This window comes from Carcharhinus amblyrhynchos, chromosome 13 (genome assembly GCF_965287045.1).
Source record: "Carcharhinus amblyrhynchos chromosome 13, sCarAmb.v2.hapA, whole genome shotgun sequence".
Taxonomy (NCBI): Eukaryota; Metazoa; Chordata; class Chondrichthyes; order Carcharhiniformes; family Carcharhinidae; genus Carcharhinus; species Carcharhinus amblyrhynchos.
The window spans coordinates 37,778,687-37,788,373 of NC_137336.1; positions in this window are offsets into that span (position 1 = coordinate 37,778,687).

The following is a 9,687-nucleotide window of genomic DNA, read 5'->3' on the forward strand; positions in this document are numbered from 1 at the left end:
AAATCTCCTCTTAGCCTTCTCCCCGAGGAGAACAGTCCTAACCTCTCCAATCTATTGCTACAACTGAAATTTCTCATCCCTGGAACCATTCTTGTAAACTTCTTCTGCACTTTCTCCAAAGCATTCAAATTCTTCCTATAGTGTGGCATCCAGAACTGTTTAATAATGCACAAGATTATGAGTGGCATGGACAGAGTGGACAGTCAGAAGCGTTTTCCCAGGTCAGAAGAGTGAATGACTAGAGGGCATGGGTTTAAGGTGCAAGAGGCAAGGTTTAAAGGAGATGTACGAAGCAAGTTTTTTATACAGAAGGTGGTGGGTGCCAGAGGAGCTAATGGAAGCAGATGCGATAGTGATTTTTAAGGGATGTCTTGACAAATACGTGAATAGGATGAGATATGGTCCTGGGAAGGATAGGGGTTTTTAGTTCAGCTGGGCAGCATGGTCGATGCAGACTTGGAGGGCCAAAGGACCTGTTCCTGGGCTGTAATTTTCTTTGTTCTTCATTCTATTCCAGCTGAGATCTAATTCATGTCTTGTAAAGCCCAGCATACTGTATGCTTTATTAACTACGCTCACTACCTGTCCTGACACCATCAAGGATTTATGCACATACACATCCATATGGGACATAGATAAGCTGCAGAGCTGGGCTGAGAGATGGCAAATGGAGTTTAATGCGGAAAAGTGTGAGGTGATTCACTTTGGTAAGAGTAACAGGAGTACAGAATATAGAGCTAATGGAAGGACCCTTGGTAGTGTCGACAAGCAGAGAGATCTCGGTGTACATGTGCATAGATCCCTGAAAGTTGGCACCCAGGTTGATAAGGTTGTTAAGAAGGCGTACGGTGTGTTAGCTTTTATTGGTAGAGGGATTGAATTTCGGAGCTGTGAGGTCACGTTGCAACTGTACAAAACTCTGGTGCAGCCGCACTTGGAATATTGCGTACAGTTCTGGTCGCCACATTATAAGAAAGATGTGGAGGCATTGGAAAGGGTGCAGAGGAGGTTTACCAGGATGTTGCCTGGTATGGTGGGAAGGTCTTATGAGGAAAGGCTGAGGGACTTGAGGTTATTTTTGTTAGAAAGAAGGAGGTTAAGAGGTGACCTAATTGAGGCATAAAAGATGATCAGAGGATTAGATAGGGTGGATAGTGAGAGCCTTTTTCCTCGGATGGTGATGGCTAACATGAGGGGACATAGCTTTAAATTAAGGGGTGGTAATTATAGGACGGATGTCTTTACTCAGAGAGTAGTAAGGGCATGGAATGCCCTGCCTGCAGCAGTTGTGGACTTGCCAGCTTTAAGGGCGTAAATAATGGTCAGTGGATAGGCATATGGATAACATTGTAATAGTTTAGGTTAGAGGGTCATTAGATTGGTTCCACTGGTCGGCGCAATATCGAGGGCCGAAGGGCCTGTACTGCGCTGTGATGTTCTATGTTCTACATCCTGCTATCCTGTAGCCTTTTAAGAATTTTAGCCTTTATTTTATATTGTGTGCCCATGTTCTTCCTATCAAATTAGCTCAAATTTCATTGCATTGATCTTTATCTACTACCTCTCTGCCCACTCCGCCAACTTGTCCATGTCCTTTTGAAGTTCTACACTGTCTTCTTCACAGTTTACAATACTTCCTAGATTTGTGTCATCTACAAGCTTTGAAATTATTCCCTGTACACCAAGATCTAGATCAAATATATTAAGAAAAGCAAAGGACTCCAGACCAGCTCAAAAAATATCCATAGACCATTATTCTCTGCTTCCTATTATTCACCCAAGTTTGTATCCATATTGCTACTGTCCCTTTTATTCTATGAGCTATAACTTCTCTCACAAGTCTGCTGTGTATCATTATATCGAATGCCTTTGGAAGATCCACGTACACAACATCAACAGCCTCATCAATCCTTTCCGTTACCTCCTCAAAAATCTCCAACAAGTTAGTTAAACATGATTTTCTTTTTAGGAATTGATCCAAAATCAAATTACAAATAATCGTTTCTTGAAGCTTTCCCATCACTGATGTTAAACGCACTGATCTGTAATTGCTGGACTATGAATATAATCTTTCTTAAACATGGATGTATCGTTTGCATTTCTCATGTCCTCTGACACCTTCCCTGAGTCTAGAGAAGACTGGAATATTATTGCCAGCACCCCCGCAATTTCCATTTTCACTTTCTTCAATATCCTTGGATGCATAAAATCTGGTCATAGAGTCATAAAAGTTTACAGCATGGAAACAGGCCCTTCGGCCCAACTTATCCATGCCGACCTTTTTGTTTTAAACCCCGAAGCTGGTCCCAGTTACCCGCATTTGGCCCATATCCCTCTCCCTCTATACCCATCTTTACCATATAACTATCTAAATGCTTTTTAAAAGACAAAATTGTACCCGCCTCTACTACTACCTCTGGCAGCTTGTTCCAGACACTCACCACTCTCTGTGTGAAAAAGTTGCCCCTGACTTTACAGTCATTGACTGTGAAGTGCTCTGGGATGGAGAGGCTGGATAGACTGAGACTTTTTTGCCTGGAGTCAAGAGACTAAGGATTGATAATATAAAGCTCTATAAAATAATGAGGGACATAGATCAGTGAGAAAGTCAACATCTTTCTCCAAAGGTAGAGGAGTCTAAAATTAAACAGCATAGGTTTAATGTGAGAGGGGAGAGATACAAACAGGTCCAGAGGGGCTATTATTTCACACAGAGAGTGGTGAGTGTCTGGACAAGCCTGTTTCCATGCTGTAAATGTCTATGACTCTATGAACTCCCCTCTGAACCTTTTGAACTCAGCTTGTTTCTCAATTGTATTTTCTACCTGATACTTGTCATAAACACATTTTTTCTTCCTTATCTTAATTTCTATCTCCTTTATCATCCATGAAGCTTTGGATTCATCATCCTCTCTTTCCATTTTAAGGCTTGACTGTGTCCAAACCATTTCTGTTTTGAAGGTAACCCAGTGTTCAATTACAGTTTTTCCCTCAAACCTTTAGCTCTAATCTAACTGGCCCATTGAAGCCAGTTCTCTTCCAGTTCAGTATTTTTACTCTGGATTGCCTGCTGCCCTTTTCAGTCATCATCCTAAACCTTACAATACAATGATCACTATCTCCTAAATTTCCCCCACTGGCACTTGGTCTACTTGGCCCACCTCATTTCCAAGAACCAGGTCCAACAATACATCCTTCTTGTTAGACTGGACAAATACGCTTGTAAAAAGATTTCCTGAGCCCAGTCTAGGAACTTTTGCACCAATCTGCCCTTTGCGCTAACGCTGACCAGTCTACATTCAGGAAATTAAAGTCCCCCTTTAAAACTACTCTATAATGTTTGCGTCACTCTGTCATTTCCCTGCAGATTTGTTTTTCTACATCCTTCTCACTAGTTGGCAGCCTATAGACAACACCAAGCAATGTAATTGCATCCTTTCTTTCTGTTCCTTAGCTCAAGCCAAATTGATTCTGTCTTTGAATCCTCTGGGCCATCCTCTTTCTCCGGGGCAGATGGTACCTGTACAAGCCAAATGGGTTACACGGGTTGCACCTGAACAAAGGTTAGATTGAGTACTGTTGGAACAGCTTTAATCAAACTCAGCAAGGGTATGGGAACTAAGAAGAAATATTAGAATGTTATACCAGGATGCACAAAATAATGGGAGGAATAGGAAGGACTAATACACAAAGTTGTAAGTTAATAAGTGAAACCAGAGGATGATGATTGAAAAGGACAGCAGGCAATCCAGAGTAAAAATTCTTGTGGAGAATTGACTTCAATGGGGCACAAATGGAACTGGGCCAGTTAGATTAGAGCTAAAGGTTGGAGGGAAAAACTGTAATTGAACATTGGGCTACTTTCAAAACAGAAATGGTTTGAACACAGTCAACCTTTAAAATGGAAAGAGATGACTATGAATTCAAAGCTCCATGGATGAAAAAGGAGATAGAAGTTAAGATAAGGAAGAAAAAGTGCTTCAATGCTTTCCTTAACCAATACCACACCCCTTCCCCTTTCTATTTCTATCTTTTCTGAACATTTTGTATCCAGGAATATTTAACTCTAGTCTTGCTCTTCTTTGAGCCAGGTTTCTATTATCGCCACAGGATCATATTTCCAAAATACAATCTGTGCCTGTAACTCCCCAATCTATTTATTACAATTGTGCATTCACATACATGCATAGTGACACTGATTTAGATGTAATTACTTTCTCCGTAACTCTGGTTTCACTTAGTAACTCACAATTCTGTGTACTAGTCCTTCCTATTCTCCCAGTATTTTGTGCATCCTGGTGTAACTTTCTAATATTTCTTCTTAGTTTCCATACCCTTGCCGAGTTAGATTAAAGCTGTTCTAACAGCGCTCAGTCTAAGGTCAGGGGACATGGAGTTGGGGGTAGGGTGTTAGCGTGGATAGAGGACTGGTTGTCAAATAGGAGGCAGAGAGTGGGGGTCAATGGGTGCTATTCGGATTGGCGGTTGGTGACTAGTGGAGTGCCTCAGGGGTCGGTGCTGGGGCCTCAGCTATTTACCATTTATATAGATGATCTGGAGGAGGGAACCGAGTGTATGGTGTCAAAATTTGCTGATGACACCAAGATTGGTGGAAAGGCAAATTGTGCGGAGGGTGTGGAGAGTCTACAGAAGGATCTAGATAGGCTGGGCGAATGGGCCAGGAACTGGCAAATGGAATTTAATGTCGGCAAGTGTGAGGTGGTCCACTTTGGTAGGAATAATGGTAGGAAGGATTATTACTTACGTGGAGAAAAACTGCAGCAGGCGACGGTGCAGAGGGACCTCGGGGTCCTTGTGCATGAGTCGCAAAAACCCAGCTTGCAGGTGCAGCAGGTGGTCAGGAAGGCGAATGGGATGCTGGCCTTCATAGCGAGGGGGATTGAATATAAAAGTAGGGAGGTCTTGCTGCAGCTATATAGGGCATTGGTAAGGCCGCAGCTGGAGTACTGTGTGCAGTTTTGGGCGCCGTACTTACGCAAGGATATTTTGGCCTTGGAGGGAGTGCAGAGGAGGTTTACTAGGCTGATGCCGGAGTTGAGGGGGTTGAGCTATGAGGAGAGGCTGAATAAACTGGGCTTGTACTCGTTAGAGTTTAGAAGAATGAGGGGAGATCTCATTGAGACGTATAAGATGATGAATGGGATGGATAGGATAGATGTGGAGAGACTCTTCCCACTCAGAAAGGACAGTAGGACTAGGGGGCACAGCCTCAAAATAAAGGGGGGGCGGTTTAGAACGGAGTTGAGGAAGAACTTCTTCACTCAAAGGGTGGTGAATCTCTGGAATTCTCTGCCCGTTGAAGTGGTGGAGGCTACCTCGCTAAATGTTTTTAAGACGCGGGTTGATGGGTTTTTGATAAGAGAGGGGATTAAGGGTTATGGGGAGAGGGCGGGAATGTGGAGCTGAGCCACAACAGATCAGCCATGATCTTATTGAATGGCGGGGCAGGCTCGAGGGGCCAGATGGCCTACTCCTGCTCCTATTTCTTATGTTCTTATGTTTAACCTTTGTTCAGGTGCAACCCATGTAACCCGTTTGGCTTGTACAAGTGCCATCTGCTCCAGAGTCAGTCCCAGTGTCCCAGGAACCTAAAGTCCTCTCTCCTGCACCATCTTTCCACTACACATTCATCTGCTTTATCCTCCTATCTATGTGCTCACCTTCATGCGGCATTGGGCAGCATGGTGGGACAGTGATTAGCACTGCTGCCTCACAGTGCCAGGGACCCGAGTTCAATTTCAGCCTCGGGTGACTGTCTGTATGGAGTTTGCACAATCTCCCCATGTCTGCATGGGTTTCCTCCGGATGGTCTGCTTTCCTCCACAGTCCAGATGTGTTGGTTAGATGGATTGGTCATGCTAAGTTGATTCTTAGTGTCAGGGGGATAATCAGGGTAAATACTGAGATAGGGTCTAGGTGGGATTGTTGTTGGTGCAAGGCCGAATGACCTCTTTCTGCACTGTAGGGATTCTAGGATTCTAACCCAGAGATTATTACGTTTGAGGTCACGCTTGTGCTGATGACCAGGGAATGGAGTTTGTAGCAGGGACTTTAGTCCTCTAATATTTAACTGGAGAAAACATCTGCTAATCGAATGCTAGGCATTCCTAGACATTAAATGGCAGAGAAACTAAGCACTTTGTATCTGTTTCCTGGAGGAAGATACAGAAAGCCTCTCAGAAATAAAAAACCAAGGGACAAGCAGAATAAGGAACTGAAAGAAATTAGTATTCGTAAAAAGTAGCACTGGAGAAATGAATGGGATTGAAAATAGATAAATCCTCTTTCACCTGATGATCTACATCCCTGAGTGTTGAAAGGTTGCGGCAGAAATATTGGAGGCATCGGTGGTCATCTTCCAAAATTACATGGAGTTTGGAAAGATTCCTATAGATTAGAAGATAGAAAATGTAACCTTGCTACTGAAAAAAGGAGGGAGAGAGAAAATGGGAAATTACAGTCCTGTTAACCTGATATCAATATTGGGAAAACACTAGAAGCTATTACAAAGGAAGTGATAACTGGGGACACTTGGAAAATAATGGTAGGATCGGACAGAATCAATATGGATTTATGAAAGGGAAATCATGTTTGAGAAAGCTGTTGGAATTTTTTTGAGGACATAACTAGCAGAATGCATAAAGCAGAACCAGTTAATGTGCTGCATTTGGATTTTCAGAAAGCTTTCAATAAGCCCCACAGAGAAGGTAGTAAGCAAAATTAGTGCGCTTGGATTGGAGATAATATACCGACATGGATTGAGAATTGGTTAATGGATGGAAAACAGACAGCAGGAATAAACAAGTCATTCTCTGGTTGGCAGGCTGTAACTAATGGGGTACCACAAGGATCAATACTCGGGCCCCGTCTATTCACAATATATATCAATGAGTCGGATATGGGGATGACACAAAACTAGGTGGGAATGTGAGGAGGATGGAAAGAGATTTCAGAGGGAGTGGGGAAGAACATGATGGCAGATGGAGTATAATGTTGAAAATGTGAAGTTAACCACTGTGGCAGGAAAAACAGAAAAAACAGACTATTTCTTAAATGGTGTGAGATTCAGAACTGCTGATGTCCAAAGGATCTGGGTGTCGTTGTTTATAAGGCATTGGAAGCTAACATGCAGGTGTAAAAAGCAATTAGGAAGGCAAGTGGCATGTGGGCCTTTATTGTGAGAGCATTTTAGTTTGAGTAAAGAACTTCCCCTGCCTCACAACCCCACACCGAGATATTGGTCAGATAGAAGTGGATGTTGCCTACCACTGTTACATCTGTTTAAAACTTCCTTTTCTAAAGGATTTGTAGGAGGTTAGGGAGAAAATTGCGGGTCCCCTAGCCAAGATATTTGAATCATCGATAGTCATGATTGAGGTGCCTGAAGATTGGACAGTGCCAAATATTGTGCCTTTGTTTAAAAACAGCTGCAGGGAAAAGCCTGGGAACTACAGGCCAATGACCCTCGCATCTGTGGTGGGTAAATTGTTGGAAGGTATTTTGAGAGACAGGATCTATGGGAATTTAAAGATGCAAGGACTGATTAGGGACAGTCAGCATGGCTTTGTGAGTGGAAAATCATGTCTCACAAATTTAATTGAGTTTCTTGAAGGGGTAATCAAGAAGGTAGATGAGGGCAGTGCAGCTGATGTTGTCTACATGGACTTTAGCAAGACCTTTGACAAGGTACAACATGGTAGGTTGTTGCATAAAGTTAAATCTCACAGGATCCAGAGTGAGGTATCCAAATGGAAACAAAATTGGCTTCTTGACAGAAGTCAGAGGGTGGATGTAGAGACTTGTTTTTCAAACTGGAGGCCTGTGACCAGCGGTGTGCTCAGGGATCAGTGCTGGGCCCACTGTTTTTTTTTATTTATATTAATGATTTGGGTGAGAATTTAGGGGGCATGGTTAATAAGTTTGCAGATGACACCAAGATTGGTGGCATAATGAACACTGAAGTAAGTTATCTCCAATTGCAACAGGATCTTGATCAATTGGGCCAGTGGGCTGATGAATGGCAGATGGAGTTTAATTTAGACAAATGCGAGGTGATGCATTTTGGTAGATTGAACCAGGGCAGGTCATAATTAGTTAATGGTAGGGTGCTGGGGAGAGTTACGAACAAAGAGATCTAGGGGTACATGTTCATAGCTCCTTGAAAGTGGAGTCATAGGTGGACAGAGTGTGAAGAAGGCATTCAGCATGCTTGATTTCATCGATCAGGACATTGAATACAGGAGTTGAATACACAAGTTAAAGTTGTACAAGATATTGGTAAGGCCACACTTGAAATACTGTGTGCAATTCTGGTCACCGTATTATAGAAAGGATATTATTAAACCCGAAAGAGTGCAGAAAAGATTTACTAGGATGCTACTGGTTCTTGATGGATTGAGTTATTAGGAGAGGCTGAATAGTCTGGGACTTTTTTCTCTGGAGCGTAGGAGGCTGAGGGGTGACCTTATAAAGGTCTATAAAATAATGAGGGGCATAGACAAGGTAGGTAGTCAATATCTTTTCCCAAAGGTAGGGGAGTCTAAAAGAGGGCATAGGTTTAAGGTGAAAGGGGAGAGATACAAAAGTGTCCAGAGGGGCAATTTTTTTCACACAGAGGGTGGTGAGTGTCTGGAACAAGCTGCCAGAGGTAATAATAGAGGCATGTACAATTTTGTCTTTTAAAAAGCATTGAGATAGTTATATGGATAAAACGGGTATAGAGGGATATGGGCCAAATGCAGGCAATTGGGATTAGCATTGGGGTTAAAAAGAGGGCAGCATGGATAAGTTGGGCCGAAGTGTCTGTTTCCATGCTGTAAACCCCTATGACTCTAAAAGGTACCTGTCACATGTTAATTTTTTTTTCAAATGATGTTTGAGAGGCCAGGAGCCAAATTGCATTATATCCACCAGGTAACATTGGGGTGGAATGACTCCACCAGGTTGCCATGCTGCTTGTCTATGTGTGATTGCTTGAGGAAACAGAATTGTTAAAGAGTAATAGGCAGACAGCTGCTGGAAGTGACTGCCAGCTGCTCCTTCTGATGCCAACAGATAGGATCAGCAGGACTTCTCTTCTATCTGGATGAGGACATTAATGAAGGCTGGCCCTAACCCGGTTCTGGCCTTCTGTCAGCTGTGTCCCATCTTGACCTGCAGAAAGAATTTTAAATGAGTAAGGTTCTTTTAAGAGACTTACAGATGTGAGGGGGAGGAATGGAAAATTGTGAGTCGATTAGGGAGATGGTAATGTGCACGGAAGTGGTTCCACTGTGGAATCTGAAAGCAATCAGCAAAGGAGTGCCATTCTTTGCAGGAGCTACGAGGCAGATATAGGATTCTGGTCATGTCTGTTGTGAGGGTAGCAGCAATAGGCAAGTGTGTGATTGAAATGAGAAGGAAAGATGATGCAGCATTCCCTTGGGGTGCAACAGTACACCAGGGTTCTGCACCTTTTGGCTCTGCCTGTCATGACAGCTGGGCAAGCTGATGAATTTGAGACTGGAGTGATGTATCTGTTTTGGAGAATTGAAGAGAATTATTTTGATTTTTACTGCACTGGCTCATCTGGAATCAACAGTGGATAAGTAATTGGAGAAATAACAATAGCATCGAGACTGCTGATCAAGGTGGAAAGGGAATATTATTAACTTTCATGAAGTAGTT